The 14,840-nt window shown below is 39.3% G+C and overlaps 1 protein-coding gene across 5 annotated transcripts in view; it reads left to right on the top strand.

The window, feature by feature from the left end:
* LOC109032713 (uncharacterized) overlaps positions 1–14,840 on the top strand; it is a 393,313-nt gene that overhangs the window by 17,754 nt on the left and 360,719 nt on the right. For 2 of the 5 annotated variants that reach the window (XR_011900192.1, XM_072302207.1), the window contains exon 1: positions 13,070–14,052. The gene's annotated coding sequence lies outside the window, so the exon portion shown is untranslated. Of the gene's footprint in view, positions 1–2,922; positions 2,986–6,130; positions 6,169–13,068; positions 14,053–14,840 lie in introns of those variants that run through there. The other 3 variants (XM_072302208.1, XM_072302209.1, XM_072302210.1) reach the window with 3 other exon arrangements.

Raw genomic sequence — 14,840 nt, 5'->3', positions numbered from 1 at the left:
AACCCGACCGTTGGCAGACCACGTGGTCGCACGAGTAGGGGCCGCGTCTGCGGACCGCCTAGACCAGCCGGTCCTGATCCGCCGACGGTGGCCATTGAAACACCTTTGGGTCCACCGCTGCTACCTCTGGTAAAAATAGTGACACCGAGTGTCCCGAATTCGCGTGCATTCAGGATGGTTGGGTGGTCATCAAGCGTGGGTGCTTGCTCACGCTTCATGAGCATGCAGCCAACCGGAGTGTGTGTGTTCATTCGGCACACTCAGTGTCACTATTTTTATCTGAGCATGGTTGCCCGCCACGGGAGAAGCGAGTTCGCGTCCGCGACACAAGAGGGATGGTGAACGGCGTTCCCGAACCATTCCTGTGTCTTGTAGCTGTCATTCAGGGCTGTTTTCGGCCCTGAGCCGGCAGTAACGAGGCAGAGGAATGGCTCGGTAACTCCTTTTACCATTCTTGTGTCGGCACCCGAACTCGTTTCAGCCCGTGGCCGACTGACTATGACTGACTTGGGTTGGTGGTGGGTGCATGTGGGTTGGTGGCGGGTGCATGTGGTTTTATTTCCTAATTTTATTTAATCGTAAGTGTAACAGGTCTGTCCGGAAAGTATCCGACTATGTTAATTATCTCGCCATGAACGGTTGATGAGAGCTTGGGGCTCGGGATCATCTTGGCAAGGACGCTTCTGCTCTCAGGAGAGTCCTTGCCAAGATGATCCCAAGCCTCAAGCTCTTATCAACCGTTCATGGCGAGATAAACATGGTCGGATACTTTCCGAACAGATCTCATGATGATCAATTTCTCATCCTCTTTATTTTTTACCTCTTTATTTTTTACCTCTTATTCCTTACCGCTTACTCCTTACCTCTTATTCCTTACCTCTTATTCTTTACCTCCTATTATTTCTTTCTTATTCTGTACCTCTTCTTCTTTACCTCTTCCTCTTTACCTCCTATTCTTTACCTCCTATTCTTTACCTCCTATTCTTTACCTCCTATTCTTTACCTCTTATCATTTACCTCTTATCATTTACCTCTCATCCTTTACCTCTCATCCTTTACCTCTCATCCTTTACCTCTCATCCTTTACCTCTCATTCTTAGGGTAGAATATATATCAATATAGGTAGGAACTACTTTAATCTAGTTGTGGAATGGTGCACCATTAACCATCTACATATACTGCTTCTAAAATGTTAAGTAATGAACCACGACGAAATGACTATGGTACGAAAAGTTATGATCATAAGTTGAGGGAAAATAACTTTTACTTCATTTTCTGATGAGAGAGATAAGAGATTAAACCTGAATCTCAAAGACTCGAATCCACCATCAGATGTGAAAACATGCGCCAATCATATTCTAAACATATTGTAATCAGTATGTAAAGTAATGAACTACGACGAAGGTAGTGTGAAACGAAATGCTAATTTTATTAGATCGAGTTGAAAGAAATTCTACCTATAATTTTGCGATGAGAGAGAGAGACTATAGACTAGAGATTAGCGACTAGAGATTAGAGATTAGAGACTAGAGATTAGAGATTAGAGATTAGAGACTAGAGTTTAGAGATTAGAGACTAGAGATTAGAGACTAGAGATTAGAGAACAGTGGAACGAAGTCCAATACCTATGATTTAAGTTGGAAGAACTTCTACTTTATTTTCCGATGAAAGAGAAGAGAGCAAAATTGATTTCAAAGACTCAGATTTGTTACTCGATGGAGTAGTGTACGCCATTCGCCATCCAAGAAGCATGTTCTTATATCAGTATGCAAAGTTATGAATTAAGGCGAAGGTGGCGTGGACCGGAAATCAATTTTTTATGAGATCGAGTTGCCAGAACTTTTACCTACGAGGAAAATTTTGTGATCAAAGAGTCAAGAGAACAGTGGAACAAGGTTCAATATTTATGAGTTGAGTGGGAGGAACTTAAACTTCATTTTCCGATGAGAGAGACTAGAGACCAAAGTTGATTTCAAAGATCAAAGATTCAGATTCATTATCACATATGGTCCACCATCTAAGCATGGTGTTATCAGTATATGAAGTAATGAACTAAGATAAAAGTGGTGTGGAACGGAAAGCTATTTTTACGAGATTGAGTTGCAAGAACTTTTACTTTTAATTTTGTGATGAGAGAGACTACAGAACAGTGGAACGAAGTCCAATAGCTATGAGTTGAGTCGGAAGAACTTTTACCCCCTTTTCCAATGAGAGCAATAAAAAAGAATTAATTTAAATGACTCAGGTTCATCATCGGATGTGGAACTTAGCGCCATTTACCTCCTAGACAAGTTGCTTTTAGTATGTAAAGTGTTCAATCTTCTTATTTTAATCTAAAATTTCTGTTGAGTATAATATGCTTCGGTAAATTTTGCATAAACTTATTTGTTTTTTTAATTGCTGCGTTGAACCATTCCAGGTTACCCGGACCGCTTCGCGGTGCAACCCCCCGAAGCGCTTTGCGCCTCAGGCGTTTAGCGTCAAGTACGCATTACTCGCATTCATTTATATTATAGAGATAAAGCTAACGATTATAAGACACGATATGTTTGGAAAACCCAACATGGACAGAATTGAAATCAGAATAGAATATCCTATAATTTGTTTACCCTGCAGTGAGCCTGTGTCCTCATTCTACATTAATACTATTTTAATCTTTTAAGTAATGGGCAATTTTTTTAGTACTACTTTCATCTTTTAAATGATGGGCAATTTTTTTAGAACTACTTTAATATTTTAAATAATGGGCAATTTTTTTAGTACTACTTTCATCTTTTAAATGATGGGCAATTTTTTTAGTACTACTTTTATCTTTTAAATGATGGGCAATTTTTTTTTAGTACTACTTTTATCTTTTAAATGATGGGCAATTTTTTTAGTACTACTTTAATCTTTTAAATAATGGGCAATTTTTTAGTGTAGTTTCAGTGACAGTGTTGTGAGTGCTTTCAGCCTGGCGTCGGGCAAATGGATAACCTACTGCTGGTACGTATACAACAATTTTCTCTTTCTTTTGATAAGCAGTATAATGTTCCCCTCTAATATTTAGTAATGTTTTAAATGAAATCTCCACAAAAACCGTAACTTTTGATATAGTTTCTTTAAAGAAAAATATCCCTCTGAACCCAATTAAATTGATAGGTATTCATTCATGTAACCCTCACTGGAAAAAAAAAAAAAAAAAAAAAAAAAACACATTGGATCTAGAGTCCAGACTCTTAAAAAAATCGACAAGAAAAAGTACTATTGATTCAATCAGAATCTAGTTTAAATCAAGAACCAAGCCTCTTAATGCGGATTTCGTTTTGATTCAAGCAAAAATCCGATTGAATCAAAGAGTATTTTTTCTTGTCAATGTTTTCAAGAGTCTGGACTCTAGATCCAATGTGTTTTTTTTCCAGTGCTTGTCTCGTCTTGTAAGGAAAAAGGGAACATTTCCGCCCGAAAATTTCGCAAAAGGTGAATACATTTTCAAAAACACGCTGGCAGTGTAGAAATCTTTTTACTTTTAAGAAGATTTATATATTTTTTTAAGATTTTTTAGTATAGAATGATATTTTTAATCTCTTGAAATGCAATGAGCATATATTTACTTTATTTTTATTCTATCAATGTTAATTTTCATGATATTACAAATAGTTTTTCTTGCGGTAAGGGGGGGGGGGGGGGGTGATTGCAGTCATGGGGCCGAGACTTTAAAGCTGGCACCTGGGCCCGAGATGAGATGTGGCGGGCCTGCGGCAAATACGCGATTTGGATAGGAGGAGTATAATATGTGAAAACTTCAGTAATTTGAGACAGGCATTAAACTGAGATTTCCCTTCAATTCCGTGTGATACCACATATCTACTCCGGAGTTTGAAAAGTTGTGCGCTTGATTTCCTCATTTAACGAAGCGAGCATAACACCGCGCGACGCTCATCATTCACTGGGGAAAAAAGCACATTGGATCAAGTCCAGACTCTTAAAAACATCGACAAGAAAAAATACTCTTGATTCAATCAGATTTAAGCTTAAATCAAGGACCAAGCCTCTTAATTTGAGCGGATTTCCTTTTGATTTAAGCTTAAATCTGATTGAATCAAGAGTCCTTTTTCTTGTTTTCTTGTCAATGTTTTCAAGAGTCTGGACCCTAGATCCAATGTGTTTTTTTTTTTTTTTTTTTTTTTTTTTTTTTTTTTCTCCAGTGTTTGTGCAGCGGTATTGTGAAAAGTGAGAGATCACCCGATTTTCATCTTGACATCGCCAGTATTATACGATTTTCCATCTGATTCATGTAATTTTGAGGAAACGCGTGGCTTTCATCTCAGTATCGCGGGAAACAGCAATTTATTCAGAGACTTTGTATAGAATGCGGGTGCGAAAATCTGTAAAACCGGGCATTGTCAGGAAGTTTGTAAAGACGAGGAGAAATTACGGAATGACAGGGAATTTTAAGCCAACCAGTTTCCCGTTGCTAATGCGGTCGTGGTGATTCCGTGAAGCACATTTCGACTTCGTAGGTATGTAGTATCACGCAAAATTGCAGGAAAATCTTGTAGCATTTTTCCTATACCCCTATCGTTTCTGATGATTATGAAGATTATGATCGCATCAATATAATGTAGTATGGATGAAATTGCATTTTCCGCGCTATTGAGGTGAAAAGGATGCAAATTTTTATGTTCTAAATCGATGAATGTTTGTACTTGTCGTGGTATTTAGGAAACTTAGGCGTAATTTTTGATGAAATGACATTACCACCCGAAAAGTCGCGTATTTGCCACGATATTGCGGCAATTATCGCGTTTATCTTTTTCTTTCTTTTTTACCGCAACCTCTGAAAAAAGCGCACTTCCCGCGATTCCGAGATGAAAATCGCGCGATTTCTCATGCCTTTACAAGCGAAAATGAAGCGGACAACACTATCCGAACGCCGGAGTAGGTACATTGTGTGGTATCATGCAAAAATGAAGGATAATCTCAGCTTGTTATCTTTGCCAATTACTCTTGTTTATAAATGTGAAGGCATGTTCGCATCGGTAAATGCCGAAATCAAGCGCGCAAGTATTAGAACTCCGGAATAAGCATGTGATGTGGTATCACTCAAAAATGAAGGAAAATCTTAGCTTTTCTCCTCTCAAATTACTGATGTGCATTGATATTAAGCTCGTATCTTTTTCAATTGCATTTTGCCGAGATTTTGACGCGATAATTATTTACTTTTTATATCTTTTTAAAAGCCATAAATTAGTTTGTGCTTGCCGCAATATTTACGCGGAAATCTCGTTGTAATTTTTCACTTTCTCCAAAAATTGCCTTAAAAAATCGCGTTTTCTCCGCAAGATTTGTTTGAGTTTACTCGTCGAAGTGATGAAACAGTTCTCGGCAATATCTGCAGCCTGAATAAGTCGGAGAAATTGATTCCTCTTTGTCTCTATCATTCAAATAAATCGAAAAAAGCCCGTACAACTACTAGTAGTAGCTCCAGTAGTAGAACTAGTAGTAGTAGTAAGTGTCATACTTTCAGAGCTTTCAGGGGTGCAAAAAATTCTCGATCACGCAACCTAGTGGATCGCGATCGGTCGCTTGTGAAAATGGAAAGGCTTTCGAGAGTTTCCAAGTTTCCTTAGATAAAATGTTTATTTTTAGGCAAGTTATGAATACCTTCCTTGAAATATTGAGGAACATTAGGTAAAATTGCGAACAAAGATACCTGAAAAATTGTAAAAAAAATGTTCATTTGTTCACCAGGAAAGTTGTGTTTTATGAAAGGAAATTTGGCAACGCCTAAAGGTTCATACGGCGTTTTTCCTTAGCACGGCAGCATAGGAAAGTCATTTTTGTCAAATTTTGAGGAAAAATGGGTTTTTATAAATTGAGGCCAAATTTTGAAATTGGGAGGCTAAGAACGTTCTGTATCCTTTTTAGCGCAATGAATCGATTCCAGGATGCACCAGTGGTGTCTTCCTAAATACAACGAAGAACTATAGAGAAATCGGTTTCTCGTGATTGTGAATCTAATTTTCCTCGGCGTAGTTTTTCCTCAACTCACCATACTTCTAATCGTCCCTGCACAAAATTTTACACTTGCAAGAATTTTCAGTGCCTTGATTTAGCTAATAATCTTTTCTTTTGCTTCCTTTTTCAGAATCGTCTGCATTGAGCCGCGTACTGCTGATCTGATCGGTATGTAATTTTATTTTACACGGAAAAAAATGAGTTAGGGTTGAGGACTAGTTTCTGCCCTTCAACACTACCGCGCGGTACCTGATTTCGCAGTCGTAAGCCAAGTAGTGCTGAAGCCTACCTCGCGCTTGCGTTCCACGCTAGATGACCCGTGACGTTCAGAAACAGATCTGGCAGCGCGTAGGCACAGAAACAAAAGGCTCCAAGGATAGATCCGCAGGCTAAAGCCTACTTGATGCAAAGTTGCCAAAATGTGCGAAAAAATCTGATGATACCCGTAGAGTATAATTTCACTGCACACAATATAGTTTTTTCAATTATTTTTATTTTTTTTAATTTTTTATTTTTTTAAATTTTTCTTGCAGTTTATTTGGCTTTTCTTCCTTTTTTTTTTTTTTTTTTTTTTTTTTTTTTTTTTGCTCAGGAAGCCATAGCTAGCTATAGACACGAGTTTTTACAAAGAAATTATTTGATTGTCAACGGGCATCAGGGGACTTTTAGAACATTCATGCTCCATAGCTCCGGCTTTCAAATTTTCAGGATTATGGTCGAGTAGAATCTGTTCTGCAGATCCACTCGTCAGTTCGGTGAAAATTTGTCGCCACCACCGGGATTCGAACCCGGGATCTATGGGTCTAGAGTCAGACGCGCTAACCACTAGGCCAACCTGCCAGCTTGCTTATGTCAAGGAAAATCTGAGTTTTTGGGGTGTTGATTCTTTTCTCATAGTATTGAACTATTACTTTAAGTAAAGTGCCGGACTGGGCAACGCGACGCGGGGCAGCCATGTTTCCTTTCCTCGTCCGAGCGAATACGATGACTAGTCGAGCAGTCCACGGCGCATACGCATCCCGGACATTCTAGCCTTCCGCAAGAGAAATTCTACTTGTGGAGACAAGCTTGCCGTGTGTGTTGCAGTCAAGCGGCGGGTAGGCGCTACGAACAGCGAGAGGTAGCGTTGACGAATACATTCTGTTCCTCAGACTACCGACCTTAAAACTACCCATAGTAGTGCCGAACCCTACCCTGATTTTTTCCGTGTATTTGTAGCTTTCTGAAAAGATTAAACTCGCAATGGTTAATAGTGCCGAAGTAAGGTGCTTTCAATCGGATTGGAAAGAAACTTTAACGGCATACAATGGATCGAGTCAAATAGGACTTCGGACAGAATTTGGAAATTTTAAATGCTTTTAACTCCGTTTATTCTTAACATCGAGGTTCTAAAACTGTTTCCATTGGTTCCTCGTGAAATTTTTCGTAGAAGCACCCCATAATGCCTAAAGCGTCACGAAATAAACATCAAAATTTGTAGTTATAGTAAAAAATTTCATGTCCGACCTCTCTAATTGACTCGATCCACCGAGTCCCTTTATACTGAGAGTCAAGACAATTCGGCTCATGGATGTCACAAACGGGAATAAAGATTACAGAAATTGAACGTTTTTTCGTAATCTTTGATCGGCCCATTCTCAAATGCCTTTCTCCGTTCCTCCTCTCCTCCTCTCATTCCGTTTGTTCCTTTCCGAACCCGTAATTCCCTGGTCCATTCCAGATTATAATCTTTGCAATTGGTGAAAATGTAATCTTTATTCCCGTTTGTGACACGGTGGAGGCCTAAAATACGGGAACCAATCAGAAATGGATTCAAATTGTCTTGACTCTCAGTATAAAGGGACTCTAGATCCACCGTGCGGCGCATCGTATCAGCTTTGAACCGTCGAAAGGCGATCACAGGGAGCGGCAAAGCTGCAGGAACGGTCGCTTCTCCGACAAAACGAATCAAGTGCACCGTGCGATGAGCTCTGTCGTCCGTGTAACTCCGTGCTTTCTCGTCCCGAATACGAATTCACTGACGCGTTTGTTTCACGGAATGACCGCGGGCTGGAAACTGGGGCGTCCGCGGCCCGAATCTTTTGTTTTGACGCCGATCCCGAACGCATTCCGATTCCGTAATCCTCGTAAACATAATTCGCGACCATAAATCGCGCTCCGCTCACATTTATTATATTTGCGTGGCTCCCCCCCCCCCTTTCGAGCGCCACCACGTCGCACAGTAGGAAAAGCAATTGGAACGTTGGATACAACTACATATTTTATTTAGCACTGGAGATAGTGAAACGCTGCAACCAATGCCAATGCCAACCAAATGGTTGTATCTCAAGGATTTATTCATTTCGGATCCGCTTTGTTCGTTTACAGGTTTCTACATTTCCTTCTTTTTCCGTTTTTAAGGAAAGTACACAAATAGACTCGGATGAAACATCAAAATAATGTTTCTCATCGTATCTTGGAAAAATCACAGCAGATTTGAAAGTGCTGCTCATTTTGATTACCCACATTAAATCGAAAGTGAATAACTTGCAACGTCGCATATTAAGATATGAGTGTTTTATCCCTCACAGTTGCTGATGAGAAAATGTGTAACTGCAGACGCGCTAGAGTACAACATCAGCGACAATCGTGATCTTCAGTAATCAAGTCGAAGTGACACTTAGAAGGCGCCCCAAGCAACTATTCAATCTCGGAAGTATTGCAAAGTATCAGGCTAAATTGAAGGCGCACTAACGTTTGTAAATTGACTTGTAGCGTTTACCATCCTGCCGTGCTAAGGAAAAACGCCGTATGAACGTTCGAGAGTCGCCAAATTTCCATGGATAAAATGTTTATTTTTGATGCAAGTTATGAATATTTTTCCTTGCAATTTTCAGAAAGGTGAAATTGCAAAGAAAATTAAATGAAAAATTGGAAGAAATATATTTATATGTGTACCAGGAAATTCGTGTTTTATCAAAAGATGTTTGGCAACGCCTGGAGGTTCATATGGCGTTCTTACTTAGTACGGCAGCATTCTTTAGTGTTCTACTGATCGTACGACATGCGGCTCCTGTTCGATTGATTTTTATGAAACTTCATTCCTGATTGCATTTCCTGACTTAAATATCAACTCAAATTTTCAAAATTCTATAATGGACCACTAGACAAGGTAAGAATTTAAGCAATCTGATATATGTTTCTTAACTAGAATTTTACGTCAAACACGATTCGCACAACGAAATTTACTGAAACCCACTCATAACAAAGGTATTAACTTTTTTATTTCACATTGGTTACGACGAATTTGAACTGCCCGCTTACTAGAAACTCAAAGCTCTACGTGAGTCAAATCGCGCACTACAACGGTTTCAGCAAGCTCCTTAATCGAGTAATTATTCCCGCCGTGAATTATTAATTCATTTCCCACCGTGTGTTGTTCAAACTATTAGCAATTTGCTCTAGCTGAGCCAAAGCGTCAAGATCGAGGTTGCCAGATTTTTATATCGCACAGACTGTCATGGTAACGTTTAGCGCGCGATGTGAATCACGTAGAGCATTGAGTTTTCATGAGTGGGTGGTTTGAATTCAAACATCAGGAATCAGTTAATATTTTCGTAAGGAGTTCATTTCGGCAATTTTGATTGTGCGCATCGTGTTCTACGTGAAATTTTAGTTACGAAACATGTATCAGAATGCTGAAATTCGTATGTGGTCCATTCAAGATGGTAGACGTAGCCTAAAACGCAAGGAAATTCCTGTAAATGAAATGGATATCAACGTCTGCTGTTCTTAAAAATATCGTTTCTTTTGAATCAAAAAAGAATCTCTGTACGTATGTGTACCAATGATCAAACTCTGAGCTCCACCTTGTTGTGAGTCAAAGCAAACCGAAACGTTGTGGTAACAACAACGGGTGTCAAAAGCCGATAATCCGTGAAGCTAATTTATCTATGGTACCGTCAGACATAATTTACTGACTCAGCGTCCGTTTTCAGAAGATTGAATGATTGGCTCAATTCATTTTCTTTCTGAAGAACGATAAAAGTATTTGGACTACATTTTGCAATTTAGAACTATAAATTCTAGCCCGGTTTAAAAACAACGTATGTGCCATTAGTTTCCCTATGCACATAATTGTTTTTTCAGATGAGCCAGAATTTACAGTTCCAAATTGCAAAATGCAGTCCATTTCATCATTTAAGAAGTATGTATTCAAAACTCTCACAACATCTTCAGCACAGGGGTAAAATGAAAATTAAAGGAAACTAAATAAAACGTTTAGAAGAAATCTATAAAGAATCGTTTCTTTGAAGAAATATAATCCGCAAAAACAAAACAAAAATACGTGTCTAGCGACATCTCTTTTCGATATACATTCGTAAAGCAGCTTTTACAGCGCTCTTGGGCGCTTTGCGGCCACTAGCCGCCAAAGTCCCCTATCCGCTCAAAATCTTTTAGGAAGTCTTCTTCTGATATCTGTTCGCCAAAAGTCGCTTGCTGGGTCCCAGAGAGTAGTAGACTTCGCCAAAATACTAGAGATAAATTCTTTTTCCCAAAATTTTGCTGATGTCAAAATACTCAAAATTTCACAAAACATTCTACTCGAGCTGAAAATATTCACTAATTTCGCGGTGGATCACGTCATAAACTGAATTCTTCAAAGCGCGATATCTCGGTTAATATTAAACTTATATAAAGTCGCTGTTTGGACGGATCTTACTACAGTCGTGTTTTGTTCAAAATAACAAAATGTTTCCGTTTTTTTCTTGCTTTTTTTCGCGATTCTGAACAACCAATGAGAGAGAAACTTCCAATTTTAGGTTAGAAAACAGCGTTGCTTTTTTGAACAAAATAAGAACGACTTGCTTTGAGCACGTTGCAGTTGTTGTACAACAATGTTGCTGTAGGGGTTCCCAGATTTTGCGCGCGAAAATAAGCCCCGCCCCCACAACACAAAAGGCAACTTCGAACAACATGCGATTGTTTCTTGTTTTCACATGTTGCGAGTGTTGCCTCCGAACAAAATACGATTTATTATAATCTACGAGAATCAAGAATCAAAATACCATTCTGCGACCTGCGCAACTAACCCATTCTTCAATGTCGATTTTCGAATCACGTGTCTTGCAACTTTTATCATCGATATCCTCACTGGCGTATCCAGGAAATTGGCAACATCGTTTTTCCTCCATTTAAACCCATGGAAATGTATCGATTCTTGGAGGGACCTGGTCAGTGGCGTGGCGTGAATTACGATATATCGATTGGTATGCCATTTAAACGTATGGAAAAGGATCGATAAATAAGGTGTTCGCAGCGAACACCTTAATAATCGATTCTTTACCATAGGTTTCAATGACATAACAATCGATACATCGCAATTCACGCCACGCCACTGGACCTGGTGCTCCGACAAGAATCGATTATTTAAGGCCACTCGGTCCTGTCTATCCCTACACATCGAAATCCATGTCACTATCTGCTCCGTTTTCTCAGGTTCTACTGAACGGATTCTTAAAGTTTTTTTTTGTTAGCCAGGTCTAAATGTGTTCTTTCAGTTGACATGTAATTATTTCGATTTACCTAAAAATAGAATTTTGAGACATTTTTGGAATTTTCATTTTATTTTTAATGATTTTTTCACTTCCAAGTTTGCTAAAAACTCTATTTAACAACAAATCAGAACAATCATATGTCAATTTAAAGAAGTAATTTAAAGCTGTCTAACAAAAAAAAGTTTTTGAAAATCCAATCTTAAGATCCTGAGAAAAAGGGGCAAAAGTGTTCAAGCAAAGTATCGCAAAATTAAATAGAAGAAATGACCTCTTTTTGACCTGACCTTGCGTTACAAAAACAGCTGTAACTCACTGGAATAAAAAAAAAAATAAAGCTTAAAATGATCCTGAGAATGTAAGTAATTTATTGGGATAAAAAATAGAAAATCAAATTTTTGAAAAAAAAAAAAAAAAAAATCAGACCGACTGCCCTTAACGTGATTCGATGGACGCCATGTTTAGTGTCAGAATGGCATGCGATATATCGCATCAATTGCTTCCATTTTGTCAGCTACTCGTCATTTTTCTCCAATTTTGAGATCGCAATTCTGTTGTCAGGAGACTAAAGCACTCACTTACCAATTTTAACGAAGAAATTCAACGTAATAAAGGCGTGGTTTTTTTAGAGAGAGAACATCGCATTCGATACTGATATCGAAACTGCACTCGAATGCGATATTTTCTCTCTAAAAAAACCACGCCTTTATTATACGTTGAATTTCCATGTTAAAATTGGTAAGTGAGTGCTTTAGTCTCCTGACAACAGAATTGCGATCTCAAAATTGGAGTAAAATGACGAGCAAAATGGAACCAATTGATGCGATATATCGCATGCCGTTCTGACACAAAATATGGCTTCCATCCACTGAAAAAAAATCTCTGTGTATTTACTAAGAAAAGGGTAAAATTACCAAGAATTCAGGGTTCTATTTGATCCCAGTTTTTTCTTGGTAAAATTACCAGTTATGGAATTGGTAAATTTACCGAGAAATCTCGGTAAAATTATGGAACTTTCTCGGTAATTTGACTGAACCTTAGTAAAAACGCCAATATTTTTTATCGACTGCGGTAGAATTATCGAGATAAAATGGCAAAGTTACCGGGAATTGATTACCAATAAAAGTGGTATTCTTACCTATAAAAATCAGTAAAAATGCCGGTTTTTAGGTAGCTTACCAGTCTGTCTTGGTAAAAGTACCAATAATATTGGTAAAAAAGTTAGATGGTAAAGGTACCAACGGACCTTGGTAAAAACGCCGAGAATTTTTTTGCAGTGTCGAAACACCTTAACATAGGTTTTAGTTGAGGGAATCCGGTGTTGTCAAATTGCTGGATCCGCCTCTGATATCCTTCCGCAAAAGTTCGCGTGTTGAATCCGAGGAGGGAAAGTCTCCACGTTGGCCGGGGAGTCCCTTCTCGTCCCTGCTCCGGATCCCCTGTGAGGCGGGTACGGGGTCGAGGGATGCACGAATCTTTTGACATGAGTAGTAGAGCTCCCGGTTGACTTCATCCCGCGCCGGATTTCAGCTTCAGCTCGCCGTTTCAGTCCGACGCTGAAACTCCGCGAGACCGATCGCGCTGTCCCTTCAGCCCTTCTCGTGTCGTCGGCGTGCTCCCGGTCCCCGGGCCTGTCCCGGCAACGTGCTCCCTCCACCCGATCCCTGTAGGCGAACTATCCGTGACGTAGTGACGCAATACAGTCAAGTTTGGTTCTTTTTAGATGCATGGATTTTCTCGGTTTACGCTCATAAAACCGCGTTCGGCTCTCTTCGGACTCCGGATTTTGTGGATTCGCACCGATAAAACCCGTGCTTTTCTTTTTGGATTCCCGGATTTTCGGAGTCCGCACCGATAAAACCCGTGTATTTTTCTTTTTGGATTCCCGGATTTTCGGAGTCCGCACCGATAAAACCCGTGTATTTTTCTTTTTGGATTCCGGATTTTCGGGGTTCGCACTGATGAGACTGTGTGTAGCTCTTTTTGGATTTCTGGATCGCGGTACGCACTGATAAAACCGAGTGAATTTCGTTTGAGACGTTCGGATTTTTCGATTTCGCTCGAACGAAGCCGAGGTGTTTCTTTTCAGATGCCGGAATTGTCTGGATTCGCGCTGGGAAAATTGCGTGTATTTCTTTTTGGTGCGAGGATTTTGTCAATTTACACGAGTTGAGCCGCGTGTATTTCTGTTTTCTCGGTGCGCGCTGATAAAGTCGCGTGTATTTCTTTATGTGTGTCGATTTTCTCGATCCGCGGGTGTAAAGTCACGTGGGGTTTTTCAGTTCTAAATGCGTGTATTTCTTTTTGGAAGATTATCGGATCCTTTCGATTTTCACTGAGAGAGCCGCGTGTTTTTCTCTCTTTGGGTACTCAAATTTTCTCTCTCTGCACTAATTTGTTTCGAATTGAGTCCGCTTTGAGTGTTAATAAAATAAACTCAGCCGAGTGATTTTTGTTGGTTTCAGGTGTTATCGTGTTGGATTACCAAAGAAAAACAATTGTGGAAACTGGATTCTCGGTGAGTTAGCAAATCATGTTCATGTTTACATAATAACCAGTCTGCATAGTAGAGATTTCATTATCAGACCATTTGTATTGGAGGGAGTGCTACATTACGAAAATATCGGTTAGTCCAGAGTAATCTAACGACAGTGGCGTGGCGTAAATTGCGATATATCGATTGTTATGCCATTTAAACCTATGGAAAAGGATCGATAAACAGGGTGTTCTCAGCGAACACCTTAATAATCGATTCTTTACCATAGGTTTAAACGGCATAACATCTATACATCGCAATTCACGCCATACCACCGCTTAAAGACTCGATTTTTCAACTTAAATAAAACTTCGAATCTACAAACAGGCGACAAATGATGGCCATAGAAAGAGAGAAATGGCTTACGTCGTGCTGTTAGTCAGAGAAATGTGTAGTCTTCCATCGGGACGTCGAAATTTTGATCAAAAATGACGGGAAGGGTTGAATATTCGACGAATTGAAATATATGTGTACGTCACGATTAACGTTTTCAGCCAATGAGGATGTGTAAGAATTGAGTGTCGGATATTTTAGGTTGCACAATGCATTTTTAAAGGTATGAAGAACGGAGCGGGTGGTATTAATCTCGGTTTCCTCTTAGAGAATATTCTTAAGAGGGGAAATAAAAAGCACACACAATTGTTGCAATAATAATAATTTGCGATGGCTGGTGCTTTCCGTAGACCATTTAAGAGAATTCAGAACTGTTAGTTAAATGCGTGCACCGTTAAACGGGAAAAATCTCTCGATGATCTGGTACTGCAGTAGAA

The sequence above is a fragment of the Bemisia tabaci genome, chromosome 7 (genome assembly GCF_918797505.1).
Source record: "Bemisia tabaci chromosome 7, PGI_BMITA_v3".
In the NCBI taxonomy this organism is placed as follows: domain Eukaryota; kingdom Metazoa; phylum Arthropoda; class Insecta; order Hemiptera; family Aleyrodidae; genus Bemisia; species Bemisia tabaci.
This window is presented reverse-complemented; position numbering and strand designations above follow the sequence as displayed.